Here is a 19,499-nt window from a genome sequence, read left to right as displayed (position 1 = left end):
ATGTAATCCGTTGTGACAGAAAGCACACGGAAACCCCTTCCCGTTTTCCAACGTTATTATGGATCAAAACCACATTTTGTCTCATTGCTAGAGTGAGAGTCAGACATAGTGTCAATGGTTGTCTGAGATCAAGGGTGAGAGGGACAGGGGGGAGGAATTGCAACGGGGCAGGAGAAAACTTCTGGGAGTAATGGATATGTTCTCTATCCTCATTATGGTGATGGTTTCACTGGTACAGACATATGGCAAAACTTACCAAGTTCATGGCTTAAATACATATAGCTATTGTACATCAATGCCACTTCAATAAGACTGTTATTGTGTTCATAGAGGTCAGTGTTTCTAAAATTTATTTGACCATCACTCTTATTTTTTTAAATATGTTTTTATTGATTTCAGAGAGAGGGAGGGGGAAAGATAGAAACATCAATGATGAGAGAGTCATCAATTAGCTGCCGCTTGCACGCCCCCCCCCCCCCCCCACTGGGGAATGAGCCTGCTACCTGGGCATGCGCCCTGACCAGGAATCGAACTGGTGACCTCCTGATTCATAGGTTGTCAATGAACCACTGAGCCACACCAGCCGGGCTGACCATGACCCACGTTCCCTGCTCACCTTTTGCCCCAGTTTGCAGAACCGTGGCATGCATACGTAATGAGACAGACCTGGCACTGATCCACTTCATGCTGGCTGAGGGCCCTTCAGGAAGCGATTTACACTTTCAGAGCCTTGGTGTTCTCATCTGTAATATGGATCTGTGGCCAGGATTAAAGCAATGAATGCCTGCCACATAGAAGGGTCTTAAAATCTTTAGTCCCCTCACTGCCCCAGAAATCAAACCAGCCATATTTATTGTTTTCCCCATTGCACGAACTTTATCTTTAACTAACGAATCCAGCATTCCGTCATCTTGGGTCCAAGGGTCCGAGGGGAAAGACGTTGAAATGCTCAGCACTACCCTGCGGGCCCATCTGCTCTGCATTAGCCGGCCTCCCTCTGTTTATTATTCCTGGTGTTAAATCTCCTCCAATTCTTGTGTGAAAAGTTCGGACACACAATAACCGCTTTATCACGTTTTCCAAACCGGGGCCTGCTTGGGAGCGTTCACACCTTCTGCTTGTTGCCATTGTCTTCGTGTGGACTCGGGTTTCTGAAAAAGGCAGTGGGAGCACTTCACCGAAAACACTGGTGTGTCAGCTGGATGCAGACGAAGAGCATCGAAGGACGGAAAGGAGACGTCGTTGGAACGAGAACCTCCCACACGGCTCTGTGTCGGCACTGAGGCTCCCGCTGGTCAGCCCCTCCCTCAGCCTCTCTTCTTTGGGGGTACACATGGGATAATACCCCCAAAAGATAAACAGAAACATGTCCATGTGCGGGTCTAGAATGAAAAGCGCACAGACCTCTGTGGGCTACCTACAGCCTAACAACAACATTGGTTACCGCTCGTGGAGTGTTATTTGTGTGCCATGTTTCGCTAAGTGCTATTTCATTCAAACCTCCCGGTTGTAGTAACATATAGAAATGTTTAAAAATACCTAAAAATGTTTTAAAATGTTTGAGTTAACTTTCCTGAAACTTAAAGCGTGATAGTAAGGACACATACCCCACTACCCTGAGCGTGTGTATCCCATAGATAAGGATTTGAACTTCGATGACTGACTTACAATGACTTGCTATGATACATATATGTTCACCTATGTAATTGCTGATTAACACTTGTAGCCCTGACATAATTATAAGATAAACACCTGGACTGCTATGGGTACGAACAGGCTATAAAAACAGATCCCCAAAGAGACCTCTTCGATCATTGCTCAATCGCTGGACGCGCTGCTGTCGCTGATCGCTCTGAGCACTGCACTAGTGGCTGATCGCTGGACTGCCTTTGGCATCGCTGATCGGCCCTGGTCTGGGTGCTGCCTCCACAGCTCAGTGCCAATTGAGACGGGCGCTCTGAACATCTGGATCTCAGGTGCCCGCACCTCTTTCCGCACCCTTGCTCCTGCCAGATGACAGAAGACGGCCAGTACATCCATCCGGCTCACACACCGAGACCCAGGCTGGAGCGCCGTGAAGAAACTGGTCCTGACCAGACCCTGCCAGCTGAGATGGCACCACAGCTGCTGCGAGAGGAACCTCAACGTCACTGGGATCCCATTAAGTCTGTACCCACAGCACCAGGAATTTGTGTGAGTAATAAAGTGCTGTGTGATTTGCAGCTGCATAATTTTGTGTGGCGTAATTCCTCCGGCAGTCTCTATAAAATTACGTGTTTTAATTATAAGGCCAGATGATGATGCCTACCCTTGGTCCTGCCTGCTCAGAGTGGTCTCTTTGCTGGCAACTACTTGATATGTCCGAATGCCTGCATGATTAAGTTTATCCGAAGGGATGCGTCGGATAACACCCTTCCTTTCTAAGACAATTGGTGCAGTCAGCAGTCGAACCGGGTATTTGACTCCATTGGATTTTCTAAATTATCCTATATAATAAAAGGCTAATATGCAAATCGACTGAACGCAGAACTACTGGTCGCTTTAACGCACACTAACCACCAGGGGGCAGATGCTCAACGCAGGAGCTGCCCCCTGGTGGTCAGTGCGCTCCCACAGGGGGAGCACTGCTCAGCCATAAGCCAGGCTCTCCCGCCACCACAGCAGCGCTAAGGATCTCCAACATCCCCCTAGGGCAGGGGTGGGCAAACTTTTTGACTCGAGGGCCACAATGGGTTCTTAAACTGGACCGGAGGGCCGGAACAAAAGCATGGATGGAGTGTTTGTGTGAACTAATATAAATTCAAAGTAAACATCATTACATAAAAGGGTACGGTCTTTTTTTTTTTTTTTAGTTTTATTCATTTCAAACTGGCCGAATCTGGCCCACGGGCCGTAGTTTGCCCACGGCTGCCCTAGGGCTTCTGGACTGGGCGCAGGTTGGGCTGAGAGATCCCTCCCCCCAAGTGCACAAGTGTCGTGCACCGGGCCTCTAGTAAATTATAAAAAGGACTGAATAACAAAATAACTCCCCAGTGCTGATCACACTAAAAAGGGGGAGATTTACAGTAACTCTGGGGAAATTACCATATGATAGGCTGGCTATTAAAGGCTAAACTTATAATACAAAAGAAGCTGAAACAAAAAGGTAGGCTTAAACTAGAATTTAAATATCCACATAAGGAAGGTTTCTGCCCTTTTGGCAGATACGGAGCTAGAATAAAATGGAGTGAATGAGAACATTTTTTAAGAACTTATTTAAAAAGAAAATCCTCCTTTTAACACTATCTCTGGGAGCCCATGGAGGACGACAGAAGAAACTCTTATGACAAAATATAAAATACCTATAGCAGAAGACATTCAGTGTGATCTAACCAAACCAAGACATATAAACCCCATAATAGACAGGGTGAAACCAAAAGAAATTACAGGAATATTATTACAAACAATTGGAAAAGGAGGTGAAGATAGGTTAAAAGGAAAAGATTTAGCAAGAAAACTTATACAAAAAGTAAAGGCAGACCCAACAATAATCAGAAAAAAAAAAAGCAAATTAAAACAGAATAGCCAGGAACAGAGGAAACTATTGAGTTCACAGCATACAATAAAAGTGAATTTAATAATCTAAGAAAACTATTTATTTATTTATTTTAAATATATTTTATTGATTTTTCTACAGAGAGGAAGGGAGAGGGTAGAGAGTTAGAAACATCAATGGGAGAGAAACATCGATCAGCTGCCTCTTGCACACTCCCTACTGGGTATGTGCCTGCAACCAAGGTACATGCCCTTGACCAGAATCGAACCTGGGGCCCTTCAGTCCGTAGGCCGACGCTCTATCCACTGAGCCAAACTGGTTAGGGCAGAAAAATATTTATTAAAGGAGAACTGACTGACGTAGATTGGCTTGTAAAAATCTATGAAACTAGGGGAAATACCACTTTACTTTCAAAAGAAGAGCTTAAGGCAGTCATAGATGCCGCTGAGAATTCTAAAATCCAATACCAATTAAAACTATTAATAGATGAACCAGGGGATGTAGTGCTGTCATTATGGGAATGGATCAGCAGGGCATGGAAAATAGCATATCCAGTCCTAGATTTAACATCAACAAACTTCTCCTGTAAATGGAACAGCATAAAAGAACTCCAGTCACAACTTAGAGAACTGGTAATACTAATGGGAATATACCAGAAAGGACTAGGATCCCCATGGGAAAACAGAAATGCATCAGGAATCATTAAGACCTTAATATTAGGAGCCCCGATGAGTATAAAATACAATTACAAACTCTCGTTGGATCAGCAAATTCTGTGGAGGATATTAGAAACAGGGTACAGCTACATGAAGATATTATAAGTACTAGACAATTTTCTTTCGCTACAAAGGAAGGCTTAAGACCAGAAACTTTTACATATCAGACAGTGCCTAACTTAAATAGAAACCCCAGAGGTAGATTTTATCAAAGACCTAACTCACAACAATATACACGTACCAATAATGATAAGAACTCATATAGAGACCCATTTAGATCACAGAATAATTTTAAAGAAAAATCACAGTCACCAAATTACTTTAAAAACCAGGCACAGCCCTAACCGTTTTGGCTCAGTGGATAGAGCGTCAGCCTGCGGACTGAAAGGTCCCAGGTTTGATTCCAGTCAAGGGCATGTACCTTGGTTGCAGGCACATCCCCAGTAGGGAGTTGATAGATGTTTCTAACTCTCTATCCCTCTCCTTCTCCCTCTCCCTTCCTCTCCGTAAAAATATCAATAAAATATATTTTTTAAAAAACAGGCACAATACAGGGGAAGCAATAATCCATTTAGGGAGAATTACAAAGACAGATACAAACAGGAGAACAATCCTTTCAAACAAACACTAGCACAAGAAAAACCCTCTGGATTCCCTAGACAACAGAATACTAACCCTTTCCTACAAGGAAATGCCAAACAGGGAAACTCCAGAGCCCCCTGCTGGAAGAATCATCAACGAAGGGGAGGTGGGGGGCATATACAATTTTAAAGGACACAGTGCCATCATGTGGCCCGTGGACAAACTACATACAAAAAGATAACAGGCCATACATGACCTTACAAGTACTCTTTCAGGACAGGAAGGAACCGCTTCATACATCTTTCCGTATAGACACAGGCTCCCAAGTAACTTTATTAAAAGGAAATTATCAATCGAATAATAAAATATCCATAGAAGGAATCACGAAAAATTCAATTACTGCGTCAGGAAGACGAGGGACAATCCTTTACAAAGGATTAAAAATCGCAACAACCTTCTACGTGCACCCCTCACTCGAAAATCTTTTAGGCATGGATACTTTACCAACTTTAATTGATATCATAGAAAAATCCCCAGGGCTTCATCCCAATCCAAACTGACAGCGGTCAATATACTACCCATTACACGACCAGAACCTTTTCAGGCTTCATTTACACCACGATACCCCCTCAAAGGAGGCCGTCAAGAAATAACTCAGGCAATTGAGAAACTTCTAAAGAAAGATATTATTGAAGTAGGCAGATCTCGTATATACAATAGCCCAATTTGGCCAGTTAAAAAAAAAAGCAACCTAATGGCACTTATAGAATTACTATCGATTATAGGAACCTAAAGAAATGCTCGCCCCCTATGGATGGCACACTCCCAGATGCGAGCAACGTCATTAATATAACTCAAAGAGATAACCCAAAATTCATGGCAGCAATTGATTTATCTGATATGTTTTTCGCAATACCAATTCAGGAAAGTTAACTCAAACATTTTAAAACCTTTTTAAACATTTTTAGACATTTAAAAAAAAACACATTTTTATACGTTACTACAACACTCACAGCAAACCTGTGAGTTAGGTATAGAGTCAGGGAGGTCTTTTGAAGTCACAAGCGATAGACAATGCACCTTAAACTGATTCAGAACATAAAAGAGCACAAGCCCTGTGCAACTTCTCAGATTCTCTCCTTCACCCACAGTTCCAGGAACCTACCCCCAAGACATCCCTCACAGAACATGACCACACATACACGCACTGCAGCCTCATTTTAATAGCAAAAGACCACAGGCAACTCAAATGCTCATCAGTAGGGGGTCTGGTTGCATGGATTACATTCATACAATGAAATTCCTTTTTTATTTTCTATTTTTTTGTTGAATTTATTGGAGTGACATTGATTAATAAAATGATATAGGTTTGAGATGTACAATTCTATACTACATCACCTGTATATTGAATTGTGTGTTCATCATCCCAAATCAAGTCTCCTTCCATCACTATTTATGCCCCCTTCACCCTCTTCTACCTCCATCTATCTGCTGGTAATCACCCTATTGTTTTCCCTCTGGTAAGCACCATACTGTGGTCTGAGTCCATGAGTTTTTTGGGTTTTGTTTGGTTGGTTGGCTTTTGCTTAATCTGTTTTAAGGTAGGAACAATTTAGCATGCTTGTCTGCCAGTGGTAAAGATCCAATAAAAAGGGAAAAACTGGTGACAGCAAGAGAGAAGGCTTATTATATCATTTATAAGATGAGGGACATGACACTCTGAGAGGCTGGAGAATGGAGGCTGGAGCAGTGGAGGCTGGAGCAGTGGAGGCTGGAGCAGTGGAGGCTGGAGCAGTGACTTGCCAAGGTCACCTGGCAGGATGTGACCTGCACTACCAAGCCCTCTGTGTTTGGCGGGGAACACAGCAGGCCCTGGCTCTGCCCATAAATGGCTGCAGACCTGGGAGCAACTTCCACCACAGCCTTCTGCAGCCCGGCTGCCGCCGAGGGACAATAAAGCAAAACCGCAGGATTAGATATGAATGGCTAAAGCCTTGCCAACAACGCCAGCCCCGACAGCTGACCGGGGGAAAGCAGGAGGCCCCTAACGCGCAAACATGCCTCTGAGAGCTTCCACAGAGCCTGTTTGACAGGCTGGTCACATGGCCCACAGACAGCCGTGGAGCCCAAGGCCAGAGGCAGAGGGACCCTCGGGCCACCGCTGCCGGAAACCAGACGCAGACTAAGGCCCCATCACAACCGGGAAACGTGCTGCCCTTGGGTGAAAACACCTCTGCCTGTCTGGCTCTCAGTCTTGGGGTGTGTCCTCTGGCCCCGGTGGTAGAGACTTTGTAAGAATGGCCCGGTTTCCCTAAGGTGAGAAACGAGAGAGGGATGACCCGGAGGCCACGAGGAGGGAATGGCCAACTGAGTCACAGGCTGCTGATTGTTTGAGCGAGAGAAGCACCGAGAATCAACCATCCGCTTTGACCCTTCCGAGGCCACTAATGCCCTCGGAAAGAGTCGCCTTAGTGCAATGGTGGGGAGAATCCCTGGATTTAAGTGGTTCAAAAAGAAAGAAGTTGCAGAAATCTGGAGATAGTGAGTACCAGCAACTCCCAAGGAGGTCTGCACACAGAGGAGGAGAAAATGGACCCGATGTTGAAAAGGACGTGAGGACAAGGCGGAAATGTGTTCACTGGCTTGATTTCTAAGATGGGAGCTATCACAGCGGGAGCTATCATGGCCTGTGTCTAGTTGCTACTAGCAGGACAAGGCGGGCGAGAGGGACGAAGAGAAGACACTTTCTAGAGTTTTCTCCCTGAGTCGGTGAGAGGGCACCGGCTCAGTGGGAAAGTGGAGGTGTTGGCTTTCGATAAGAGAGCCGGGCTGGACCATAGGAACAGGAGCGAGGGCGCCGTGTATGGGACAGAAGAAATTGCGTGTGGGGTAGGAAGCCAGGTCTCCCGTTGCCTCTATCTTCTCGGTGAGGAAGGAAACAGGACCTCACCAGTGAAGAGGGGCTGGGAGATGCTGGCGATCTGAGGAGATGTGTCGTGTCTGGGCTGTGAGGGTGGACGGACAAGGCACTGTGGGAGGATGGGGAATAGCACAATAGCCCGTGGGAAGCAACTGGTCATGAATCTCGAGCGAGCGAGCGAGCATGGTCCAGAGGGTTCCCAGCCACCGCCAGCTGCCAGGTCAGACAGGGAGTGGATGGAAAGTGGATGGAACCAAGGCAGGAGTTTGGTCAGAGGAGTCTAATGGAGAGAGACAGGCATGCGAGTTGACAACGTGTGACAATTACGCCGGGCCATGGAATCTAGACTGGTCAAGGAGAAGGGTGAGGAAATAATCGATAGGGACGAGGTTGGTGAAAGGATCTTAGTACAATTGAGAGACCTTACATCAGAGGATCTTCAGTTTTGAAGAATTCTGGAGGTGTGGGGGGAGACGGTTGGTTGGAAAATGGGAAGTAGGAAGATTCCATGATGGAATGGGGTATAGATGGCAAAATCTGCAGAGCTAAAAAAAATGTAAGAAAGGGATAGGGCAGCAGTCTACAAGATACACAGATGAACAAGGTGGACATGACTCCATCTTCAGGCCCAGTGACCCAAGAGGGCTGGAGAAAAGCGGACCTGGACAGTCCTACGACCCTGAAAGCCGAGCCTTTGGGTTTTGATACCAGGGAAAGACCTGTGTTAAGTGCCTGAAAATCCGTTCCATTCTGGGAACACTTTCCTGCCCCCACCAGAGTCACTTACTGGTCACCAGGTCCTGAGGGCCAGCTTTAAGCCTCATCATGGGGATCCCCTTCCCTGAGGACAGGGACCTTCTTGCTGCCATCATAGCCTGGACCACAGGGAAGTGGGGCGTTTGCTTCCTCTTTTGACCCTCCTCCGCACTCACGTGGCCCCACCAGCCTTATCCCCTTGACCACTTCCAGCTGTTGACCTGGCCCTTGTTGACTTGACCACTTCCATCTGGTCACCTGGACCCACCCCTTGTTCACATGACCACTTCCAGCTGTTCACCGGGCCCTCTTTCACTTGACCAGTTCTGAATGGTCATGTAGGCCCTCACCCTGGTTCCTGAGACCCTGCCCTCTTGTTCACCTGACCACTGAGCCATACTGGCCGGACTGCTTTGCTCCTCACTCAGAGGGGTGGACTGCCCAATCTCTGGAAGTTGGCTTAAGTGCCTAACACCCACAGCCCCAGACCACCTTCTGCTCACAGGCTGCCTCCTACCCCGTGGGGAGGGGGACAAGAAGGAGGATGTCAGCCCCCCCGTTTAAGACAGCCATGGGAAGTCCAAGAACCTAGGGAACCACACATGGTTCCCACCATGGGGGCATCTCATACTGGCCTGTCCTGTGACCCTGACCGCCCTGTCTGTGGGCTTGGAAATCAGGGACAGAGCTGTGTCAAGCCCTTGAAAACCCGTTCCATCCTGGTTGCACTGTCCTGCCCCCTCCAGAGTCGCTCACTGGTGGCCGGGCCCTGAGGGCCAGCTTTCTGCCTCACTCACAGGGATCGCCCTTCCCTGAGGACAGGCCCTTCTTGCTGCCACCCAGAGTCTGGACACAGGGAGGTGGGGCGTTGGCGCCCTCTAGTGACCCTCCTCCGCATTCATGTGGCCCCACCAGCCTATCCACTTGACCACTTTCAGCTGTTGACCTGGCCCCAAGCCCTTGCTCTCCTGACCACCTGCGGGTGTTCACCTGGGCCCAGCCCACCCCCTGGGTTCCGGACCAGGTCACCACTTCTTGCTGTCCACCGGCCCCGCCCCCCTTCTTCACATAACACTTTTGGCTGGTCACTTGCCCCCACCCCCTTGTTCCCTGGACCCCTCTTTAAGATCATCTTGCCCTACCCCCTTGTTCACCGGCCGTCTTTTGGCTGATTACCTGGCCCCACACCCTTCAACATCCCACCACTTCCCCTTGTTCACTTGACCACTGGTAGCTTTTCACCTTTTCCTAAACTCCTGCTCCTGGGCCCCACCGCATGGTCACCTGACCCCTGGGAAACATTGGCCGGGCTGGTTTCTCCTCACACAGAGAAGTGGACCTCCCGATCTCTGGGAATAGGGCCGGCATCCACCTTTATTGCTGTCCTCCCCACTGCGCAGCGTTCAGCATGTGGGCAGAAGGTAACTCTTGGCCTGTTGGCAGTTAGGCACATAACCAACCCCCAGCGACCCTGAGGTCCACCCCTCTGGGCGAGGAGCAAAGCAGACCGGCCGGTATGCCCGTTGGTCAGGGGATCATGGGTGTGTGGTCCTGCTAACAAGGGGGAAATGGTCATACAAACAAGGGGGTGGTCCAGGTGAAGTTGAAGAGTTGTCAGCGGAACAAGGGGGTGGGCATGTGAACAGGAATGAGGGGTCAGGTGAGGCCAGAGATGCCCCTGGTGGGGCAGACTCTAAATCAGTGGTGGCGAACCTTTTGAGCTCAGCATGTCAGCATTTTGAAAAACCCTAACTTAACTCTGGTGTCGTGTCACATATAGAAATTTTTTGATCTTTGCAACCATAGTAAAACAAAGACTTATATTTTTTATATTATTTTATATATTTAAATGCCATTTAACAAAGAAAAATCAACCAAAAAAATGAGTTTGCGTGTCACCTCTGACACACGTGTCACCTCTGACACACGTGTCATAGGTTCGCCATCACTGCTCTAAATAGTATCCAGAAGTTCCCTGCTCTCAGGAACAAGAGGTGGTCTGTGAACCTGGCAGCAGGCGTGCCCTCAGGGCACGGCGATCAGTAAGGTACTCTGGTGGAGGGAGGACATTGCTCTTGGAAGGGACGAGGGGTCTAAGGGTCCCAACACGGCTGCTTCTCTGAGATCAAAGCTAACAGGCAGGGCTGTTAGGGTCCCAGGATAGTCCATTGAGAGATGCTACAATGGTGGGCACCCTTGGGGCACCTGGCCACATCAGCACACATGGCTGTCTTGAAGGGGGCCTGGCATCCACCTTCCTTGCCATTCTCCCTGCTGCGCAGTAGTCAGCATGTGGGCAGATGTGACTATGGGGCTTTCTGGTGTTAGGCATGTAACCCCAACCCCAAGAGATGGGGAGGTCCACCCATCTGGGTGAGGAGCAAACCAGCCCTGCCGGTGTTGCCCAGTGGCCAGGTGAACAAGTGTGTGGGGCCAGGTGAACAGCTGGAAGTGGCCAGGTGAACGAGGGGGTGGGGCCACATGAATAGGAGGAGGGGTCATGTGATGTAGGAAGTTGGTGGTGGTTTAGCAGGGTTAAGAAAAGCCTTCTGTGATTTAATGCTGATTTGGGGCCTTGGGTTTTACCTACTGGGTAGTCAGAGACTACAGGAAGAGCTCTGAAACGGTAAATATACACCATTGGCCCCATAAAGGACCTACTATGAGAGGTGTGTCCTTCAGGCTGAGATAAAATCCAGGACTCAGCCCATACGCAGAGAGCACGGGTAATGTGAGCAGCAGAGCAGTGGGGCCCACAGAGGGACAGGAGGAACCCCGAGAGAGCAGCTTCGGGTCCCCACGAAGACAGTTGTAAAATTCAGGGGTGTGGCTGACCCTGCTCCCTCACTGCCAAAATTGCTTTAAGTACTGATGGAGAGCGATCATGATAACATCACCAGCCATTCGTGGGAACCTCTGTGCTCCCTCAGGGACAACCCCACCTGGTAGGGACACAAGCAGGGGAGAGGTTGTTATCTCTGCTTTCATGGCTGAGTATGTGAGACTGAAAGAGATACAGCAACTTGCACAGGCTGGCACACCCAGCAAGTCCTGGGTCAGGGAAGGGCCCTCTGACAGGTCACATTAGAGACCATGTCAGAACTCCGCCCATATTGCCATTGGCATCCCAAAGGACTACTTCTGCTTCTTTGCCTGGGGCCGCCTGCAGGTGGCTGGAGTCCGCTTGACCTGTGCACATGGTGGGCTGAGGGCACATGGTGAGCTTGAGGCGCTGGGAAATCTACACCCTCCAGGGGTGCCTACTGGGAGGCCATGGCGGGGGTATGAATGCTCTTGCTCTTCCCCCCCAGTCTAGACACTCTGGGTGTGATCTGCGCTGTCCCTGTGGAATGGAGCCGAGTGGGGGCCTCAGGGGACTTTGCCCAAACGCATCTCTGATGGCCTTTCTCCTTCCTGGTCCCACTCCCACACTCCCCTATCGGTTTCCCTTAACACATCGCTTTCCCATCAATGCTTGTCGGGGAACCTGCCCTAAGATATCAAATAGAGCGCAACCACTTCCTTGTCTGAGCGAGGAAGCTGACGACAAGGAGGGACAGAGACACGCTGGAGATCACAGAGGGGAGAAGGGGCCAGAGGGCCCCCCCACCCCCCCGTGTCTGAGCGTCACCCGGTGCTGCTGCGAGAGCTGAGCCCGTGAAGGAACCTGCACTCCTGACATCTGCCCCATCGACTGCAATCGCTGAAACCGGAGCGGGGGCTTGAACTTGAGCCAAACAAGCTGAATCGCCCAGAACAGTCCTTACCTGAACTCCCGATGCTCTGATATCCCCTCCCTGCTGAAATAGCAGGTGGCCATTCAAGAAGAGATGCCGATCGAGCGCCTATGTGTGCCGGGCAGAGTTCTGGACGCTGGGAATCAGGTGGACAAGGCGATTCACCTACCTGCCTCTTGCAAAGGAGAGAGGGATGATGTACCATCCGCGAGTGATCAATGCTGAGGAGAACAAGAGGCAGAGGCCAGGGTTTTGAGAGACACGGAGGCTGCTGTGTCGTTCAGGGGTCAAGAGGACCATGAGACACCGAGCCTGGTTCTCTCGAGGCGCCCTCCACTGCGTTGGGAGAAGGTGTGCCGAGGATCGGCTGTGGGCCCAGCGTGGCTCCTGGCTGGCACTCAGGAAACACCGACTGCCGCCGATGGGGCTGGCTCTGCCTGGGGGCACAGCTCAGCCTGGCAGACAAGCTGTTATCTTAACAAGGTGATCTGGATTACACATCAGCCGTGGACTCTGGGGGGCTGCCTGGTCTCCTCGGCAAACTTATAACGGGAATTTCCTCCAGCTGTAACTATCTGAGAATCCTTTTAGAACTCAGCTTCTGCTTGTGGGATTTGCAATGGGGCAGACATTGCTGTGTGCTCTTGGGATCCTCACACACCCTCTCTGGGCTCAGACCTGAAAGATGAATAGCTCAGGCACAGGGAACAGACAGGGCAAAGCGTCCAGGGCAGAGATGAGCTCCTGTGTTCAGAGAGAATTATGAAAAGGGGTAATAAAGGCCCTCCCTCCTAGGCCTGGTTGGGGCATCAGTCAACCAGCCCCACCTCCCGCTTCACCCTGAACCACCCATGATCCCCAAACATGTGGCTCGATGCATTTGGAGGAAAAGGAGGTGATGACACGCTGAGCAAGCCCAGTGCTTCTCAGGTGGGAAAGGCATGAGGAACCTCCCCCAACACCTTAGACCAGCGGTTCTCAACCTGTGGGTCGCGACCCCTTTGGGGTTCGAACGAACCTTTCACAGGGGTCGCCTAAGACCATTGGAAAACACATATATAATTACATATTGTTTTGTGATTAATCACTATGCTTTAATTATGTTCAATTTGTAACAATGAAAATACATCCTGCATATCAGATATTTACATTACAGTTATGAAGTAGCAACAAAAATAATTTTATGGTTGGGGGTCACCACAACATGAGGAACTGTATTAAAGGGTCAGGGCATTAGGAAGGTTGAGAACCACTGCCCTAGACAATTACCCCTCACAGGCAAGCGCCCCGCCCCCACCCCGCCCCCTCCAGACTCAGTACCTCCTGATTTGTTTTAATCTCCACTGAAACTGGTTTTGTGTGTGTGTGTGGGGGGGGGGGGGTATCTAATATTTATTTTTCAGTTTTGCTTTGACAATAGCAAAGAAAGTCAGTCACCGTGAGTCCCTCTTCCAGAGATAACCTTTCTAATTTGGGGTATATTTTATTCCAATCTTGTAAACAATATCTTCACATAGTTTTTCTCTTCCTACCAATCACTACATATTTTTTTATCTTCCTACCAATTTGTTTATTTTCTTGACCTGCCGCTCCTGTAAACATTCTAACATACCCTAGAGGAATTTTCCTCTACCTGGGGTTTTGGAAACAGTTCAAGATGATTCTCTAGCCATTGTTGGCTGAAATGTGGCTTTATTTTCTGAAACCTGCCGCTTAGAATCAGGGTCATAAAGCTGTAGGTAGTGTGGGGAATGCAGGCTGGCTCTTGCTACAGTGACAACCCCTCTGCACCAAGGACAGCTAAGCACCGACACACACTCGCCCAAACCCACGACCTCCGCAGTAATTGTGCCTCTGCACCTTCCCCTCCTTTTCGCTTATTTGCACTTTTCCAGTTTTCCTATAATGTTCAATGTAAAACTTTTTGTAAAATAAAAATATTTTTTCAGATTCAGTAAGGGGGAAGAAAAGACAAGTAAAAGGCTAACCTAGTGTGTTACAGGATGATAGCAGATGTTCTACGAAGAAATGGTCCGGTGAGGAAATGAGAAACAATGAGTAAAACAAAGTTCATTAGATTTCTCCCGTGCAGGACTTCTCAGAGCCTTTAACATACGGGTACGTATGATGACCTTTAAAAATGTCCTAGAGCTACTAGCAACATTACCAGCTTTCTTCAGTCTCTGATCTCCTGTTGTGAGGAGTGTCTCTACCCACTGGTTATCTGTGGGACACACTGGCTGTGTGCAGAATGGGGGAAATGCATTCGGCCACATTCTGATGTGATCTGTGCAGTTGAACGAAGCCTTATTTTGGTGGGGAAATATGAGAACACGTCAGCTCTCAGCCCGCTGCGGTCTCACCGGCAGATTGAGGAGTGTGGCCGGATCCATTACCCATTTTCTTATCAGTGAAGACATCTGGGAATAGAAAGACCTTCTTGGGCGTTTGGTTAGGAGGACTGCTGAGCTGTTGGTTCAGCTGAGACTGCAAGCCTTGAATCAACAGAGGGCACCTGCCCCTGAAACCCAGGGGCATAAAATATGCCTACAAAGGAGAATAAAAGTCATAATGATGAGTATGTGCAGCAGACAGGTGCAGTAGCTGCCCGTGTCCACTGGGGTCTCAAGGTGACCAGGCCTGGGAATGCATCTTGGCCTGAGGACCTCCGCTGGCCGCTGGAGCCAGTGGTGGCCAGCAGGTCACAGGTGCATAAGAATTGATGTGGATCAGCCTGCACCCAGCGACGGGCTTCCTCCCAACCCTGCCAGCAGATGCCCGAGGTGCACAGTCCACACAGGCTCCCAGAATTCCCCAGTGGCCTCTGGTTTGATAAAAAGCACCTTTTATTACCTCTTTCCCTCCAGGGCCTCACTTTCCCTAGGAAACAAGGTAAGTCCCTGCAGGAATTTCTTTCCTGGTAAGATTGTTAGTAAGAAAGGCTGATTTCCTGGGTGCCCGTGGTTCTCCAAACCCAGATTTGCACCACTTTGCAGCAGGAAGTCAAAAGCATTTCCCTCTTACTTCCGACAGAGGGCAGCATTTCGTTTCCTGTCACAGCCAGAGAGACTCCTGGGCTTGCACATAACTGCAGCTCGAAATAAAGAAAAACAAATTGAAATGAGGATTGTAATCACCGTGAAGGGAATGAGAGGCTGTGTCAGCGTTTCCATGGTAAGTGCCATCTTTCAGAGACTCATCCTCCCAGCTGTAAAAACATGCTTTATGCTAGGAGTTGGCAAGAGCAAGCCTTGAGTCACTGAAAAATCTATATATTGTTCAAGATTCTTCTTTCAATCAAGTCAGAAATGTGACTCTGTGCAAATGGCACAGACTGTTCCTCGGCTCCTTGTGACAGCCAACTGTGCCCGCTGCGTCCCTGCCAAGTCTGCTCAGACCAGCTCCTCAGAGTGGCCAAGGCCCAGTCCCTGGACCCCTCCAGACCCCGCTTTGCATTTTGGGAGTGGTTAACCTGAGGAGGCCTGGTTCTTCGTGGAGGTGAAGTCGTGGTCCTTGCAGGGACCTGTCTGTGGGGCCGGAGGTGGCTGTCAGCCCTGCCGGCCGCGGGGCCAGGAAAGGGGGAGAAAGGAAGGGATTCTAACGTGATTACTCGTCCGATGCCAAGGCCAGCTCTCGGTCATGTTCAGGCCTGCATCTTGTTTGTCTACCACTTACTGAATCAAAACAAAGTGAAGTGAAATACCTTACAATAAAGTAAGATAAAATGAAACACACCCTTCAGACCTTGTGCTTGCCCTATCACTTCCTGTTATGTCTCCAAATGCCCCGCCCATCTCACACACACACACCCCCCCTTTGTCTCAGGTCCAGTCTGTCAGGACCCTGCCTCAGTGACCTCTCACAGTGCAGGCCCCTGGCTGACCTCATGCTGGGCCTGCCTTGGTTCTACAAGCACATACCTCTCTCTGGGCCATTGAGCCGGGTTCTTCGTCAGTATTCTCACCCTTTCTGCTTCCTGACCCCCGGCCCCCAGGTCATTGCACCCCTGGGGCAGTGACTTCAGAGGTTCTAGCAAGAGCCCCCTCCAGCCTTTCCTCCAGGCAGAGCAGAACCGCTCCCCCTGGCCTCCTGGGCCTGGCCCAGTGCGCGTGGCCTTGGGGAGGGCTCAGCCTGCTTCCCCAGAGCAGGTTTGCTGGGGATTTCTGTCTAATAAGTTGTTAAATAGGAAAAGGAAGTCCTGAGAACCCACATCTCAGCTGAGGAAGACATTAAATTCCTGGGAGTTGGCCCAGAATAAGGGTCAGGTATTTTCTTCCACAGGAGTTTGCACTTGGCCGAGTTCAGAGGGAGGAGGCAGCTTGTAGGCACTCAGTCTGGAACTGGAGGCAGGGGCTCAGGACCTGTCTTTCCAATGAAAACGACCCTGGAGATTCTGGCGGAAGCATGTCTAACAGCGAACCTTTGCAGACATGCAGGTGGGAAGGAGGCTCTGTCTTTGGAGGTGGACGTACCGAGCTGGGAAGTGATGTATCTGAGAGCGTGAAATGCCGGTGACCAATCAAGGGAATGCTTTTCCAAGCAGCTCATTGAATTCACAGTTCTTTGATGCTGGCAAACTACTCATCTGCAACAACGCTGACGAACAGCATCTACCAAGCACTGTTTATAGGCTAGGCCCTGGGGATGACGCTTCGCACAATTCACCCTCACATTATTATTTATTTACTTTAATCCTCCCCCGAGGACATTTTTCCCATTGATTTTTAGAGAGAGTGGAAGAGAGAGGGGAAGACAGAGAGAAACATCGATGCGAGAGAAACACATCGATTGGTTGCCTCCTGCATGAGCCCTGACCAGGGCCAGGGTCGGGGAGGAGCCTGCAACCGAGCACACGCCCTTGACGGGAATCGAACCCCTGGACACTTGGGTCCACAGGCCGACGACGCTCTATCCACTGAGCCAAACCAGCGAGAGCCTCACATTATTTTTAAATGTTGGTACTGTGGCCACGCCCATTTGACTGACAAGGAAACCGAGGTTCAGCGAGGTGCCCTGACTCACTTAGGTTCCACAGCGGGCAAGTGAAGGAACTAAGATTGGAACTCAGCTCTCTCCCTGCCAAAGCCGGTGCCTTCCTTCTGCTGTGCTCTTCAGTCTAGTGAGCATTTCAAACATGTGTCAACAAGCTCACAACTGTTCCCGCTCTCTGACGCAAGCACCCCATCTCTAGCAACCTATTCTCAGGAATTGCTTCTAAATGCAGAGTAAGTGTCTTGAAGTCCAACATAGCGAAGGACACACTGGTGTGTACCTCTCTTTTTTCCCCCAAATCCCACTGAGATGACAGAAGAAATGCAGAAATAAAAATGAATCATAGTGGCTGGGGACAGTCAGGAGGAGTGGGATCAACAGCCAGAAGACTGAGGAGCTTCAAGAAACCTATGACAAGTGTAAGAAGAAGGTGACGATAAAGTGCAATGGGAGCTGTGACACTGCAGAGCTGAATGTGCAACCGGCACAGAGTGAGTCCCCCCAGCAGGAGCCAGAGCAGAGGCAGCAGGTCCCGGGGGAACGAGTGAGTCCAGGATGGACTGTGGGGCAGTGGAGCTAGTTCCTTCCACTGTCCCCTAACCACTTCCCTGCACTCACAGGCACCAGCTTCTACACCAGCTGCTACAGTCCTGCCAGAGGATCGGGGTTCTCACCATGTCAGCTGTGGTATCAGCGGCAGTTTGACAGCAATGCTGGCTGGGAAGGCGAGGAAGCAGAACAAAGCCACGTTAAAAGCCACGCTCTCGAAAACCCTGGAAAGAACTCCAGGCTGCCCTGTCAGGTGATGGATGGAGCGAGGTCCTGGCAGGTGTGCGTGCATTCACCTATGTCTCCCCTGGGACACCCAGCACCCTTCTCAGCCTGCTGTGTGTCTCAGGAGGCCGGCTTATAAATGCACACGCAGCCTCCCCCGTGCCCGTGACTTCGGATACGGACTGCCCAAGGGGGCTGCGGAAGATCCAAAGGGGTGAGGGCGGGTGTTCAGTCCCTGGTCCCTTCCCTGCCGCATTGTACTAGTATAGGGTGTCCCTGTACCTTGAGGCCTTTCCAGGAGGTTCTCTCTGTCTCTGTCCTCCAGCATCTAATCCCTGCAGGCCGAGGGCCCCCCACGATCACCAGCACCCAGGGTATTGCACATTCCCCACCGCTTCCCCACAGCCCACCCACACCTCTGTCAGCCGTCCTAGTCCACCCTTCTTCAGTCACCCAGCTGCCATTTGCTCTCCCCGGAGACCCTGCCTGACACACAGGGCGTGCCACATGCTAACTTTCGTGCACCCGAGGGAAGAGGCAGAGTGAGAATAAAGATTTGAAGCTGCACGGAGAAGGATACGGAAGAAACCAGTAAAAGGCTTCCTATGGGGTTACTGTGGGAGGAAACGATGAACCAGCACAGAGTTGGAGCAAGATTTCTCACTGAGCCTGGTTTCGGTTATTTGACGTTTGAACCATGTGAGTTATTCTCCATCAGACAAAATGAAACTGATTACTGGGGGAAACCGTTGAGTCCTGCGCAGAGCTGTCACGGAGGAAGCTCCCAATCTTGAGCCGGAAGAGCCGCGGCCCCGCGGGAGGTGGCTTCTTGACGTGGCTCCGTGGAGCAGGGCCGCAGCCAGCAGCCCATCTGGCCTGTCCCTCCTCGGTCCTCCCAGGGTTCTGGCCTCCGCCACCAGGGCCTAGAGCTGGTGCCATGGGGTTTTTCCATGACCAGGAGAGAGAGCAAGACCAAACTACACCGACGAGGGGACCCCTGAAAAGCAGCGTCTCCGGAGACACAGCTTCAGCCCCGCTCACACCAAACGTGAGAGGTGCGTTCAGTCCGTGGTGTTCGCTGCTGGAAACTTCCAAGAGTCCCAGCAAGAGCCTTTGGCCGACTTGCCCCGGTGAAATGCCCCTGGCACGTGGCCTGAGCTTGGAGAACGTTCACCCTCATCCCCCCCTCCCCCACCCCCCAGCCCTCTCCATTTGTAGTGTGTCCCCGGGGCCTCCGGTGAGGGTGACACAGATGCAGAGCTCAGAACCGCCCTGGGAGAGGCGCCTCCTGCAACCCGGACCTCAACCTCACCCAAGAGAACTTTGACCTTTGCTATTTCTCCTCGGCTTGGCGGGATAGTCGAGGAACCAGCATGGAAACAAAGCTGGCATTCACCAAGCTTAGCGCTCCTTCCCTCGTTAATCCTCCGAGTCACCATTATGAGGGAGGGAGGGGCCGAATGCGATTGCGGCCTTATAGCCACAAC

The 19,499-nt window shown here is 50.2% G+C and overlaps 1 long non-coding RNA gene across 2 annotated transcripts; it reads right to left on the bottom strand.

The window, feature by feature from the left end:
• Positions 1-500: 500 nt before the first annotated feature.
• Positions 501-15,937, bottom strand: LOC132215707 (uncharacterized). Of its 2 annotated transcripts, XR_009448596.1 has the most exons (5): positions 15,770-15,937; positions 15,100-15,334; positions 14,235-14,793; positions 12,277-12,467; positions 501-1,151 (listed from the first exon to the last, which is right to left on the bottom strand). It is a non-coding gene; the product is annotated as an uncharacterized LOC132215707 (long non-coding RNA). The 2 variants fall into 2 exon arrangements; XR_009448595.1 differs by having other exon boundaries at positions 15,100-15,937.
• Positions 15,938-19,499: the final 3,562 nt, after the last annotated feature.

The sequence above is a fragment of the Myotis daubentonii genome, chromosome 14 (assembly GCF_963259705.1).
Source record: "Myotis daubentonii chromosome 14, mMyoDau2.1, whole genome shotgun sequence".
Lineage (NCBI taxonomy): Eukaryota > Metazoa > Chordata > Mammalia > Chiroptera > Vespertilionidae > Myotis > Myotis daubentonii.
Note: the sequence above shows the minus strand (reverse complement) of the source record. Positions and strands in the feature narration are given on the sequence as shown.